Source organism: Gigantopelta aegis, chromosome 2, assembly GCF_016097555.1.
Source record: "Gigantopelta aegis isolate Gae_Host chromosome 2, Gae_host_genome, whole genome shotgun sequence".
In the NCBI taxonomy this organism is placed as follows: Eukaryota; Metazoa; Mollusca; class Gastropoda; order Neomphalida; family Peltospiridae; genus Gigantopelta; species Gigantopelta aegis.
This window is the reverse complement of record NC_054700.1, coordinates 19,456,812-19,470,314: the sequence shown is the minus strand read 5'-3', so window position 1 is coordinate 19,470,314 and position 13,503 is coordinate 19,456,812. Positions and strand designations below refer to the sequence as shown.

Sequence of the window (13,503 nt, the reverse complement as noted above, 5' to 3'; positions counted from 1 at the left end):
TTGGAGTACAGCCTCGTCACTGGAATTGTGTGCTTAGGCCAATAGTTAAAAAATCCCAATCGATTACTCGGAGTGACATATTAGTTTTTATTAAAGGGACAGATCCTAGTTTTTAAACACTAAGGCATATTTTTCACCTAGACCCTAGTTTCAGCCCGTAAAAATGGACACTAAGTTTGGTTAATTTACAAACCTGTAACAAATTTGGATACAACAGAGTGAAACAATACCCTTAAAAATAGACTCCATAACCGTTACTTCTCAGACGCACGTGCGTTTTTAAAAATATGAAATTGCATTTTGTGGTATTAGAAACAATGGATAATCTAAACAATAAAATATAAGTAGTGTTTGATTTCAGTGATCATAAACGACTCTAATAGTGAGAAATATGCCTTAGTGTTTAAAAACTAGTGTGTCCGTGCCTTTAATATTTACGATACTTGCGATTGTGACTGTCACGAATTATGTTAATGGGTCGTACTGTTGTTCTTTGAAATTAGGCGTGTTCGAAACCCTTGTGGTATAGGAGCACGTTAAACTAGTTACCTACCTACCTGCCTACCTACCTTGAAATTATTTGACCGGATCCAACCACTGTACACTGCTACGATCCAAAATGTACGCTAAATATCTCTGTTTACCCCCCCCCCCCCCCCCCCACTCCCCCCACTGGTCTAACCCATGTATGTGCTTACATCAATCTTACATACTGAAAAGTATATTAGATACAGCTATGGACTGAACATGCGTATATTTTGACACCGTGAAATTTAACACCCACAACAATAAACAAAATTTACGTTTAGTGACGTAATTTTTACACGTGTTAATATATTATCTTTATACCGCTGGTATATTTGGGCTGCCACAGCCTGACAAAACAGTTTATTGAAATGTAGCAATGTTTGCATTTTGCATTAGTAAATGATGCTATAACATGGCGAGATTGTAGTTTTTAGCGACATCCAAGCACATCATTTAGACTTCAGTAGGTATCTAAATATGTCAATAACATAAGCGTTGGCCTAGAAAATAAGAGAGAGAGAGAGAGAGAGAGAGAGAGAGAGAGAGAGAGAGAGAGAGAGAGAGAGAGAGAGAGAGAGAGAGAGAGAGAGAGAGAGAGAGAGAGAGGAAGGATAGAGATGGAGAGATGGGTGAAGAGGGAGAGAGAGAGAGAGAGAGAGAGAGAGAGAGAGAGAGAGAGAGAGAGAGAGAGAGAGAGAGAGAGAGAGAGAGAGAGAGAGGAAGGATAGAGATGGAGAGATGGGTGAAGAGGGAGAGACAGATAGATAGAGAGAGAGAGAGAGAGAGAGAGAGAGAGAGAGAGAGAGAGAGAGAGAGAGAGAGAGAGAGAGAGAGACTTTTACGGTCAGTTAAGTGCGAACATTATTTTAACATATCACTTCCATCGATTTGCAATTGAAGGAAAACTCAATCCAATAACTGGTTGGCTTTTTTTGGGGCAATAAATCTTTATTGCCCCGGAGACGTGTATAATGGTAATGCTATGGTTGTGAACACTTAAATCATTATCGTACAGGCATTTTAAAAGAAGTCACAGAACGTTAAAGGAAATTGATCTTTCTACCGACCGCAAGTCACGCAATTGCCCTAACCACTGACCTATACCCTTATTGTCTTGTGCGATGTCTCTTTTGGGATATAATACACCCGTGAAACACATTTGGTGATTTAAAAAAACAACAAAAAACAACAACAAAAAAACAAACTAAGATCCAGCATTGAGTATAGACCTAATGGATATAATACTCCCGTGAAACACATACCCCCCCCCGACCCAGCACGGAGTATAGACCTAATGAATAGAATCGAGCAGAACGATGGATCCCATTAACAACGAAATAGCTGGCTTCGAGTTACCTATGACTCCGTATACACCGTACTGTACTGTACACGAGTAGGTCATGATCAAGACAACAGTTCCGTATGTAAGGGGCATTGTTTTGTCTTCATGTTCATACACAACCGGTGTGTGTTTGATAGGGTTACGAACATCCACAGCAGAGTGTTAAAGGCCAGAGTACATGCCGTTATCAGGTCGATTCTCACTACCTATCTACACTACGGACGGTAACACTGAACAGGAAGGATCGTCTTTCACGGGTGGATTCACACGAACAGTGACAGTATTAAGCGACTAACCCAGTTTTTTAACAGCCTGTGGAGTGTGATTTTTACGTTACAGGTAAACGCTGTCTTTCTTTATACGCCACATGTTTTTAGTATTCATATTTTAATAGTGCTTTAGTAATCCAGAATTTAACACCTTGTTTAAATGATGTAAAAATCTACTTTGAATATCCGAAAATGCACGTCTGAAAATAGACACATTTAATTTAATTTTAACTTATTTTTGTGCTTATATCCGATTAAGGTTCAAACAAGCTGTCCTGGGCACACACCTCAGGTAACTGTGCTGTCTGTCTGGTACAGTGGGTTAGTTGTTAGTGTGAGAGAAAAGGGTGTAGTGGTCTTACCTACCCACCGAGTTGTTAAAACCGATACCGGAAGCCGGAACCGGTCTGCGAACACAGTACTTACCAGCCTTATGATGGCTTAACCACAACGCCACTGATACAGGTAAACACTGTTTTTCTTTATATGCTACTTTTTTGTTTAGTATTCATATTTTAATATTGCTTCAGTAATCCAGAATTTAACAACTTGTTTAAATCTGCTTTGAATATCCGAAAATACACGTCCGGGAATTACACATAAGAACTGTCCACAGCAGCATTAGGGCTGTACCTAGTTAAAAATAGACAGAGGACAGTAAAATAAATAAATAATTTAAAAAAGGAAACAAAGACAGGGTCTTTTCCAGCTAGACAAAAGGGCGACATTTTTTTACACGAAAAAGGAGTGGGACGTAACCCAGTGATGAAGCGCTCGCTTGATGCGCGCTCGGTCTGGGATCGATTCCCATCGGTGGACCCATTGGGCTACTTCTCGCTCCATCCAGTGCACCACAACTGGTACATCAAAGACCACGGTATGTGATATTCTGTCTATGGCATGATGCATATAAAAGAGCTCTTGCTATTTAATGGAAAAATGTAGCGGGTTTCCTCTCTAAGACTATATGTCAAAATTATCAAATGTTTGACATCCAATAGCCGATGATTAATAAATCAATGTGCTCTAGTGGTGTCGTTATACAAAATAAACTTTAACTTTTAAACTAATAAAAGGCACTATTTTCGAATATTTTAGGGTGAAGGGTCGCATGCATGCTTGCCGTAATTCATATATTGACATAACAATTCAAGATCTTGAATTTAATTTTAAAATGTATTATCTATATGATGAAATGCAACACAAAAACAAACCAACAAACAAATACTTTTGCTTAACAATAATTGCAAGTCTAAAAACAAAAAACAAAACAAAAAAACAACAACAACAACAACAAAACAAAACACCCACACTTAAATTTCAGGCATTGAGTGTCAAACAAAGGTAAATGGGAAATGACAATATAAGTTGTAGAAGCATCACGAGGGGTATATGGCTTTTTATGTACCCTCTGTGTGTTCTTTTACACCGAGCCAAAGGCGAGGGGGTAAAAGAACACACAGAGGGTACATAAAAAGCCATATACCCCGAGAGATGCTTCTACAACGAATTTATCTTGCCGACATGTTAAACCATATAGCCAAATAATCAAAATAACGCCAGACAATAATTGTTAACAATTTATTAACGGAGCCGTACCACGCGGACGCGAACGAAACCACTTGCCAGTGACGAAAAATAGTTCCATCGATAAACAAGTTTTTAACTTCAAATGTTTTAATACGAAATTGTCTAAAACAGATATTAATAAAAAATTTTAAAAAAAACTTTTTTTTTATTAGAAATGTATGTAGTAAAAAAATATATATATTAAAAATAAAAAACAAAAAAACAACTGTTGCTAATCGCGCATTAATACAATAACACCACGACCGTAATTAGGTGGCCGAGTTCAACATTGCAGCTTTTAAAAGTATTGAAATATTGTATTTTATAGTAAAAATAAAATTAATTATGTATACTTGATTGATTATCAATGTTATTTATAATCTAATTATTGCTTTAGCATTAACTGGGGCGACTGGAAACTGTTGGAAATTACAGACGGGGTATAAGAGAATTTGGCTCCGCCCACAGGGGGATAAGGGATTTGTCCAACGGCAAACAACCAATGAGATTAAAGAATTTTACATTAAGGCGAGATAATAGCATGTGCAAACAGACCTTAAAACTCTAACGAACCAGGCGTTCAATGTATTCAATTCTTTATTGACCCTGAACACATGCACTTTTGACGAATGCACATTATTACTTGTAGTGCAGAGAATACATTTTAAATACACATATAAATAGAGGATACTACTCCCCGAGTGACTTTTGATATCATAATTTATCAGCACGAGTTGATTAAAGTATGAAATCCGAGGCTTGCCGGGTGTGGTATTGTTAATAATAATTATTGTGCGTTGAATGTCACTATATTCGGTAGCGGTAGACTCGTTAAATAGCAGAACAAGTGGCGTGACGTCACTAATGATAGGTTTTGCACTGTAACATACACAGTGACGTAACAAAAGAAGCGATATCTCCTAGGAGAATATCGCAGGAGATATCGCAAATTATAGTGCTAGCGATATCTCCTACTAAAGCCTTTAATGGATGATAAATGCACATACATACATACATACATACATGCATACATACATACATAAGACTTAAGAATGTCGCGGTGATTCGACCATTCGGTGTCTAATGCTAGCGACACATAATATTTTATGCTCGTAAACGTATCCGTTCATCAGATGCGTTATATGGATCCGACAAACCGTGACACACATATCCGAAATCCCGTCCGTGACACCAAGGATTACGGAGGACACCTCTGAAGATTCCCACACAATGTAATACCAATGAAAGAAAGACGTGTTTTATTTAACGACGCCACTCAACACATTTTATTTACGGTTATAATATGGCGTCAGACATATGGTTAAGGGCCACTTAGATATTGAGAGAAGAAACCTGCTGTCGCCACTTCATGGGCTACTCTTTTCGATTAGCAGCAAGGGATCTTTTATATGCACCATCCCACAGACAGGGTAGTACATACCACGGCCTTTGATATACCAGTCGTGGTGCACTGGCTGGAACGAGAAATAGCCCAATGGGCCCACCGACGGGGATCGATCCTAGACCGACCGTGCATCGAGCGAGCGCTTTACCACTGGGCTACGTCCCGCCTGTAATACCAATGAGACCTACTTAAAACGGATTTTATTATGTTCTAAACTACAGGAATACGTGTACATAAAACATGCAAGTCTGACAAGATCTCAGGTCAGATTTCATTTCATTTCAACTTATTTTCGTGCAAGGGGTCTTTTATATGAACCAGTCCACAGACAGGACAGAATACACAACGGCCTTTGATACACCAGTCGTGTTGCACTGGCTGGAACGAAAAATAGCTCAATGGGTCCACCGACGGGAATCGATATCAGACCGCGCATTGATCGGGCGAGCACTTTAACCACTGGGCTACGCCCCGCCCCCACGACCGTTGAAGTCAGAGATGGGGCTACATATATACTACTCAAAAGAATTTAAGGGTCAGACGATATTTTCGACATTATTTTCTGAATGTCAATTATATTAGCTAGACCATAATGTCACGCATGGTATTGTTCCATTTTGAAGAAAGTGGGTCTAAGCAACCCATAAATTAATTAAAATCCACTGTCATTGACACTGTCGACTAGTTCTAATGGCGAAAACATGCTTACATTTGCACGTAAATTAGGGCGAAAGCGAAAGGTCTGCTAAGTGCCCATAACTTGCTTTTTCACAAAGCGCTTCATTTGCACGCTTTGCATGTGTATTCCATGTTCCCAATGCTGAATTTCCGTATAATTGGAGCTTGCGTTCGTGTACGGTGCACACACCAAATTCGACAATGGTACGACGTCAACTGACTATCGAAGATCGAGGAAGGGCTATTGCTTGGCTTCAGGATGGCAATACGCAAAGAAATGTTGCTCTGAGACTTGGTGTCAGTCAGAGTGTCGTTGGCCGACTGTGGCAACGGTACCAAGCAATGAATTCTGTTCGAAATCGTCCACGTTCGGGAAGACCCCGAAGCACTACAAATAGAGAGGACCGCTACATCACCAATATGGCTCTACATCAACGCACAACCACTGCACGCCGATTAAGTGACAATCTGCGGACTGCGACTGGAACTCGAGTGTCTGATCAAACCATACGCAATCGTCTGAGAGCCAATAATCTACGCTGCCGTCGCCAGGCTGTTCGACCACCACTCCTACCACGTCACAGAACGGCCAGACATCACTGGTGTACACTTCATCTGCGGTGGCAACGTTGTCAGTGGGGTCGAGTGATGTTCACTGATGAGTCCAGGTTTAGTCTCCAGTTCAACGACGGTCGGGTTCGTGTCTACAGACGTCCTGGGGAGCGCTTCGCTGATGTTAACGTTAGACAACGTCACCGGTTCAGTGGTGGCAGCGTCATGGTGTGGGGCGGCATCTCTATCCACCACAGAACCCCCCTCTATGTGGTGGATGGCAATCTGAATGGAATCCGCTATCTGAATGAGATTATCCGGCCGTTGGTTCTCCCAGGCCTTCAGCAGATTGGCGGCGGGGCAGTTCTGCAGGATGACAATGCCAGACCCCACCGCGCCAGTGTGGTAACGGACTTTCTCAGACAACAAGGTATCGCCAGGATGGATTGGCCAGCATATTCGCCTGACTTGGCCCCAATAGAGCACGCCTGGGACGAATTAGGCAGGAGAGTTCGGGATAACCATGCCCCTCCGGCCAACCTTCATGATCTGGGTCAACTTCTTATGGCAGAGTGGCAGGCCATTCCCCAAGAGTTCTTCAGATGTCTGATCAACAGCATGAGGCAACGATGTGTCGAGTGTATTCGCGCCAGGGGTGGATTCACACACTATTAAACGAATGTTCTAATGTGTAAAATCCATGTTTGACAACCTTCAACTTTGACAGCATGTCATGTGACTTTCTTGTATACAGTGACGTTTATTTGTGTTTTTTTGTAAATATGGAACAATAAATTAAATTTTTGGTGTAGTTTACATCATCAATCTAATACACTCTGAAACTTATTTGGTTATAAATTTTTGACCCTTAAATTCTTTTGAGTAGTATACATTGGCGGAGTCAGGACTTTCTATTAGGGACCATTTAGCTCAGATTTCATTTCATTTCAAATTATTTTCGTGCAAGGGATCTTTTATATGAACCAGTCCACAGACAGGACAGAATACACAACGGCCTTTGATACACCAGTCGTGTTGCACTGGCTGGAACGAAAAATAGCTCAATGGGTCCACCGACGGGAATCGATATCAGACCGCGCATTGATCGGGCGAGCACTTTAACCACTGGGCTACGCCCCGCCCCCACGACCGTTGAAGTCAGAGATGGGGCTACATATATACTACTCAAAAGAATTTAAGGGTCAGACGATATTTTCGACATTATTTTCTGAATGTCAATTATATTAGCTAGACCATAATGTCACGCATGGTATTGTTCCATTTTGAAGAAAGTGGGTCTAAGCAACCCATAAATGAATTAAAATCCACTGTCATTGACACTGTCGACTAGTTCTAATGGCGAAAACATGCTTACATTTGCACGTAAATTAGGGCGAAAGCGAAAGGTCTGCTAAGTGCCCATAACTTGCTTTTTCACAAAGCGCTTCATTTGCACGCTTTGCATGTGTATTCCATGTTCCCAATGCTGAATTTCTGTATAATTGGAGCTTGCGTTCGTGTACGGTGCACACACCAAATTCGACAATGGTACGACGTCAACTGACTATCGAAGATCGAGGAAGGGCTATTGCTTGGCTTCAGGATGGCAATACGCAAAGAAATGTTGCTCTGAGACTTGGTGTCAGTCAGAGTGTCGTTGGCCGACTGTGGCAACGGTACCAAGCAATGAATTCTGTTCGAAATCGTCCACGTTCGGGAAGACCCCGAAGCACTACAAATAGAGAGGACCGCTACATCACCAATATGGCTCTACGTCAACGCACAACCACTGCACGCCGATTACGTGACAATCTGCGGACTGCGACTGGAACTCGAGTGTCTGATCAAACCATACGCAATCGTCTGAGAGCCAATAATCTACGCTGCCGTCGCCAGGCTGTTCGACCACCACTCCTACCACGTCACAGAACGGCCAGACGTCACTGGTGTACACTTCATCTGCGGTGGCAACGTTGTCAGTGGGGTCGAGTGATGTTCACTGATGAGTCCAGGTTTAGTCTCCAGTTCAACGACGGTCGGGTTCGTGTCTACAGACGTCCTGGGGAGCGCTTCGCTGATGTTAACGTTAGACAACGTCACCGGTTTGGTGGTGGCAGCGTCATGGTGTGGGGCGGCATCTCTATCCACCACAGAACCCCCCTCTATGTGGTGGATGGCAATCTGAATGGAATCCGCTATCTGAATGAGATTATCCGGCCGTTGGTTCTCCCAGGCCTTCAGCAGATTGGCGGCGGGGCAGTTCTGCAGGATGACAATGCCAGACCCCACCGCGCCAGGGTGGTAACGGACTTTCTCAGACAACAAGGTATCGCCAGGATGGATTGGCCAGCATATTCGCCTGACTTGGCCCCAATAGAGCACGCCTGGGACGAATTAGGCAGGAGAGTTCGGGATAACCATGCCCCTCCGGCCAACCTTCATGATCTGGGTCAACTTCTTATGGCAGAGTGGCAGGCCATTCCCCAAGAGTTCTTCAGATGTCTGATCAACAGCATGAGGCAACGATGTGTCGAGTGTATTCGCGCCAGGGGTGGATTCACACACTATTAAACGAATGTTCTAATGTGTAAAATCCATGTTTGACAACCTTCAACTTTGACAGCATGTCATGTGACTTTCTTGTATACAGTGACGTTTATTTGTGTTTTTTTGTAAATATGGAACAATAAATTAAATTTTTGGTGTAGTTTACATCATCAATCTAATACACTCTGAAACTTATTTGGTTATAAATTTTTGACCCTTAAATTCTTTTGAGTAGTATACATTGGCGGAGTCAGGACTTTCTATTAGGGACCATTTAGCTCAGATTTCATTTCATTTCAAATTATTTTCGTGCTTATATCCAATTAATGTTCAAGCACGCTGTCCTGGGCACACACCTCAGCTATTTGGGCTGTCTGTCCAGGACAGTGGGTTAAGTTGTTAGTGGTTAGTGAGAGAGAAGTGGGTGTAGTGGTCTTACACCTTCCCGTTGAGTCGTTAAAACTCACTATTTTTGGGAGCCGGTACCGGGCTGCGAACTCAGTATCTACCAGCCTTATGTCCGATGGCTTAACCACTACACCACCGAGGTCAAAGAACCTCACACGGTGCTAATTGTGAGTCTTCACAGTTAAATGATAACAATTCCATATCCATTGTTAAAGTCCAGCACCGAGACTGGAAAATTACAATTTCCAATATGACGTCATAATATAGGCATCCTTGCCCCGTTAACGGTGCGTAAACGAAGCATTTTCGAGCACTGTCCGAAACGTGAGTCAATCGTATCCGACAAATAAACGTGTCGGTCTTCTTTAAAAAATACTGGTTCGAAATCATCCGTTATCGATATCTAATGCGTTTAACGGACGACAAACGGATCCGATGACCGGACCAGTAATGGATATACATGTATGTGCCACTAACTTTAGGTTCGTGTCCCAGACATTTATGAGGCCTCAATAGCTCAGAGCGCATCGTGGTTAGTCTGAAATTTGCGGGCGATTCGGTGCCGCAGGTTCGAGTCTCAGCAACGGCATGGGACAATTTGTGCGTTAATATCTATGTACGTACATACATACATACATACATACATGCATACATACATATATAAATCCATAAAAACATATATTAATTATTCGAGTTATATATGATATAGATGTTGTGATTCCTAATCTGCGTAAATTGTTCAATGTCAAACGAGTCTAGAATGATTTTTATCTGGTCAGTATTTACTACAGTAGCAAGCACTCATAAAGGGGAAATACACACACACACACACACACACACACACACACACACACACACACACTGGCGTGACGTGCTACTACTATTCTGTTGGGTTATTTAGTACTTTCTGACATTTGACCTTGTCGGTGTTAAATTCGACATGACGTGGCTGAAAGCTTTCAACATGTCTACCATCACCTATTTAAAATTTAGAGATTGTGTGTGGTCGTCTGTCTCTAATATTAAATTAACATTACAGAAATATTTTTTAATATCTTCTTATGTTAAACAAAAAAGAAGAAAAAAGGCACATATACACACGTACACACACACACACACACACACACACAGGCACACGCACGCACGCACACACACACACAAACATGCGGCCAGCCGCAATGAAATAATCGTATGTAGAGAATAATAAACGAGTTCCCGTGAGAGACCGTTTATATTACGAGTGTGTTTTCAATCGTACTTCTCGAATTGTAATATATAAACAGTCTCACACATGAACGAGTATAGTATTTTATTTATTACACCGTACATCAATGAAAAAAAACAACCCTAGAACATAATGACTTCCAAAATAACTAAACAAGACATGAAAATGCACAGATTAAAGACAGGGGAAAATGACGTCATATTGTGGTCAATTTCATTTAGCTAGACCTATTTATAAACGAAACTTTGCATAACAACGCCACACATCTATCAATAAAGTTTACACAAACATTATTATAAACATATACAACATTATATAACATTATATAACATTAACATTAACATTAACATTAATTATACAAATTGACAGCAAGTATTGTTTTCGATATAAAAATATGAATCGAAAGAACAATGGGCACACTTTTTGCATGAATGAATGAATGAATTAATGTTTAACGACACCCCAGCACGAAAAATACATCGGCTATTGGGCGTCAATCTATGGTAATGCAAATAAAGTGATGATCAACATCAATATAGAAATTCAAGATTTAAATAAAAACAGTGTAAAGAACTGTGCAAAAATACAAATATCACAGATAGATACTGACTTTTACTCAAAATTTCAATTGTGCTGTATTGGCCATTCTCAAAGAGAATGTTACACCCCTGTACCACGGTGAGGTTACAGCACGCACAGGGGACTTTTTGCATGAAGATCTATGCCAAGTTGTATTGCGTGATACAATCTATCGCCTGATCAGAAGTCATGACCTCTCAAAAGATATATTTTTACATGTTTAGAGACGATAAATATCACATAGGCATCTCTTACACCGCGGTGTAATAAATGGTGTATATGTCCCAAACAGTCAGACCGCACGCACACGCTGCATCCGGTCTATATGTGCCGTAAGCGAAATTGAATAAATGTGTGCGCCAGTCAGCAAATAATATGCATGGTCTATTATAAATTATTAAATCAGGGAAAAAAATATACTCGAGATAACAGCTTTAAAATCAGTTCAGCAAAGTCTATGTATTAAGGTCGAACATGTTTCTACTTAACTATTAAACAATCCTTTGAGCACGCAACCACGGGTGCACACACTGAGACACACACACTTTAACATCTTGTATTTTATACTTATTTTCCTGTTTATAATCCAATTAAGGTTCAAGCACGCTATCCTTGGCACATACCTGAGCAGAAATTTTTAGGTATGGCGCTACGGAATTGAATGCAACCACAGTCAACAGGAAGTATAGGGGGCCTCCCCCAGAAAAAAATGGGTTAAGTTTAGGGTTAGGTTTAAGAAAATCATACAGTAATGATACGAGTAATTAATTTTGTCAAAAGGTTAACTTAAAAAATAAATAAATCTGCAAACTGTTTTGGGTATGGCGCTACACCCGTTTTACCCTCTGGCAGAAAGCCTGCTATGTGGGCCCAGGACAGTGGGTTAGTTAATGGCCAGTTGTTACAATTTTGATATAGCACCTTTAAAGGGACATTCCCGAGTTTGCTGCATTGTAAGATGTTTCCGACTAATAAAATATTTCTACGATTAAACTTACATATTAAATATATTTTCTTGTTTAGAATATCAGTGTCTGTATATTCAATGTGTTTCTGGTCGTCTTAATATTCGTAAGAAGCCCAAACTGGATTTTGTCTTCTAATAATTTCGTACGCACGAAAAAACATATTTTAGGAAATAAAATGAAAGTTACGCTAGTACAAATATTAGAACGATCAGAAACACGTTTAATATACAGCCACTGATATGATATGCAGGAAAATATATTTGATATGTAATTACAATCGTTAAAAAGTCTCTGTTAGTCGATAACATCTTAACAATTGCAGCCAACTCAGGAATGTCCCTTTAAAAAGTCTCTGTTAGTCGATAACATCTTAACAATTGCAGCAAACTCAGGAATGTCCCTTTAATGAATGAATGAATGAATGTTTAACGACACCCCAGCACGACAAATACATCGGCTATTGGGTGTCAAACTATGGTAATACAAACAAATAAAGTGATGATCAACATCAATATAAAAATTCAAGATTTAAATAAAAACACAGTGTAAAGAACTGTGCAAAAATACAAATATCACAGATAGATACTGACTTTTACTCAAAATTTCAATTGTATCTCGAAGAAAACAAGGGGATTTGTGCTGTATTAGCCATTCTCAAAGAGAATGTTACACACTTGCACCACGGTGAGGTTACAGCAAGCACCTTTAATTCATTATGTTTAAATCAACCACCGTCATGAACACAGATGACCCCTTTGAATACAATTATGTCCAGCCGATAAATCATTGCTTAAATGATGGATGTCTCTTTGGTGTTTTGTTTTAGTCCATTTTATTATATATATGTATATAAAAAAATAATCTGAATAAATTTAAACCAGTTAATTAAATAAATATATTTGTAAAAACAAAAAAAAAAACCCACAACAAAAACTAACTTTGTAAATGAAACAAATATAATATTTTAAGTTATATGATTCGAAACTAAAGTAGTTTTAATGGAATTAAATAATTTCAGAATAAATTTAACGAGTTTCCGGATTTTTACAGTCCGAACCATATTACAAGATTTTAAAAAGGGTAGAGTTCCAAAATTATAAAAAGGGCAACTTTGCAAACGAATCGAGCCGCTGGGGGCATGAAATATAGATGCCCAGAGACACGTTTTCGAGGCAATATAGCGTTATTTTGCTACTGTTCTGTTTAAACAGTTTGTGTGATAATTTGTGAATTTTATCAATTATATTATATGGTTTAAAATGTCTGTGGGATGGTGCATATAAAAGATCCTTTGCTACTAATGGTAAAATATAGCGGGTTTCCTCTCTATGACTATATCTTTGACATCCAATAGCCTATGATTAATAAATCAATGTGCTCTAGTGGTGTCGTTAAACAAAACAAACGTTTTTCTTTCTTTTTTCAACTGAAAG

The 13,503-nt window shown here is 39.9% G+C and overlaps 1 protein-coding gene and 1 pseudogene across 1 annotated transcript in view; one reads left to right on the top strand and one right to left on the bottom strand.

The window, feature by feature from the left end:
* Positions 1-13,503, bottom strand: part of LOC121387642 — a 50,300-nt pseudogene that overhangs the window by 13,363 nt on the left and 23,434 nt on the right.
* The window catches only part of LOC121382427 (inactive polypeptide N-acetylgalactosaminyltransferase-like protein 5), an 83,008-nt gene continuing 71,551 nt past the window's right edge, over positions 2,047-13,503 (top strand). Inside the window, exon 1 of the mRNA XM_041511978.1 lies at positions 2,047-2,209. The gene's annotated coding sequence lies outside the window, so the exon portion shown is untranslated. The remainder of the gene's footprint in view (positions 2,210-13,503) is intronic.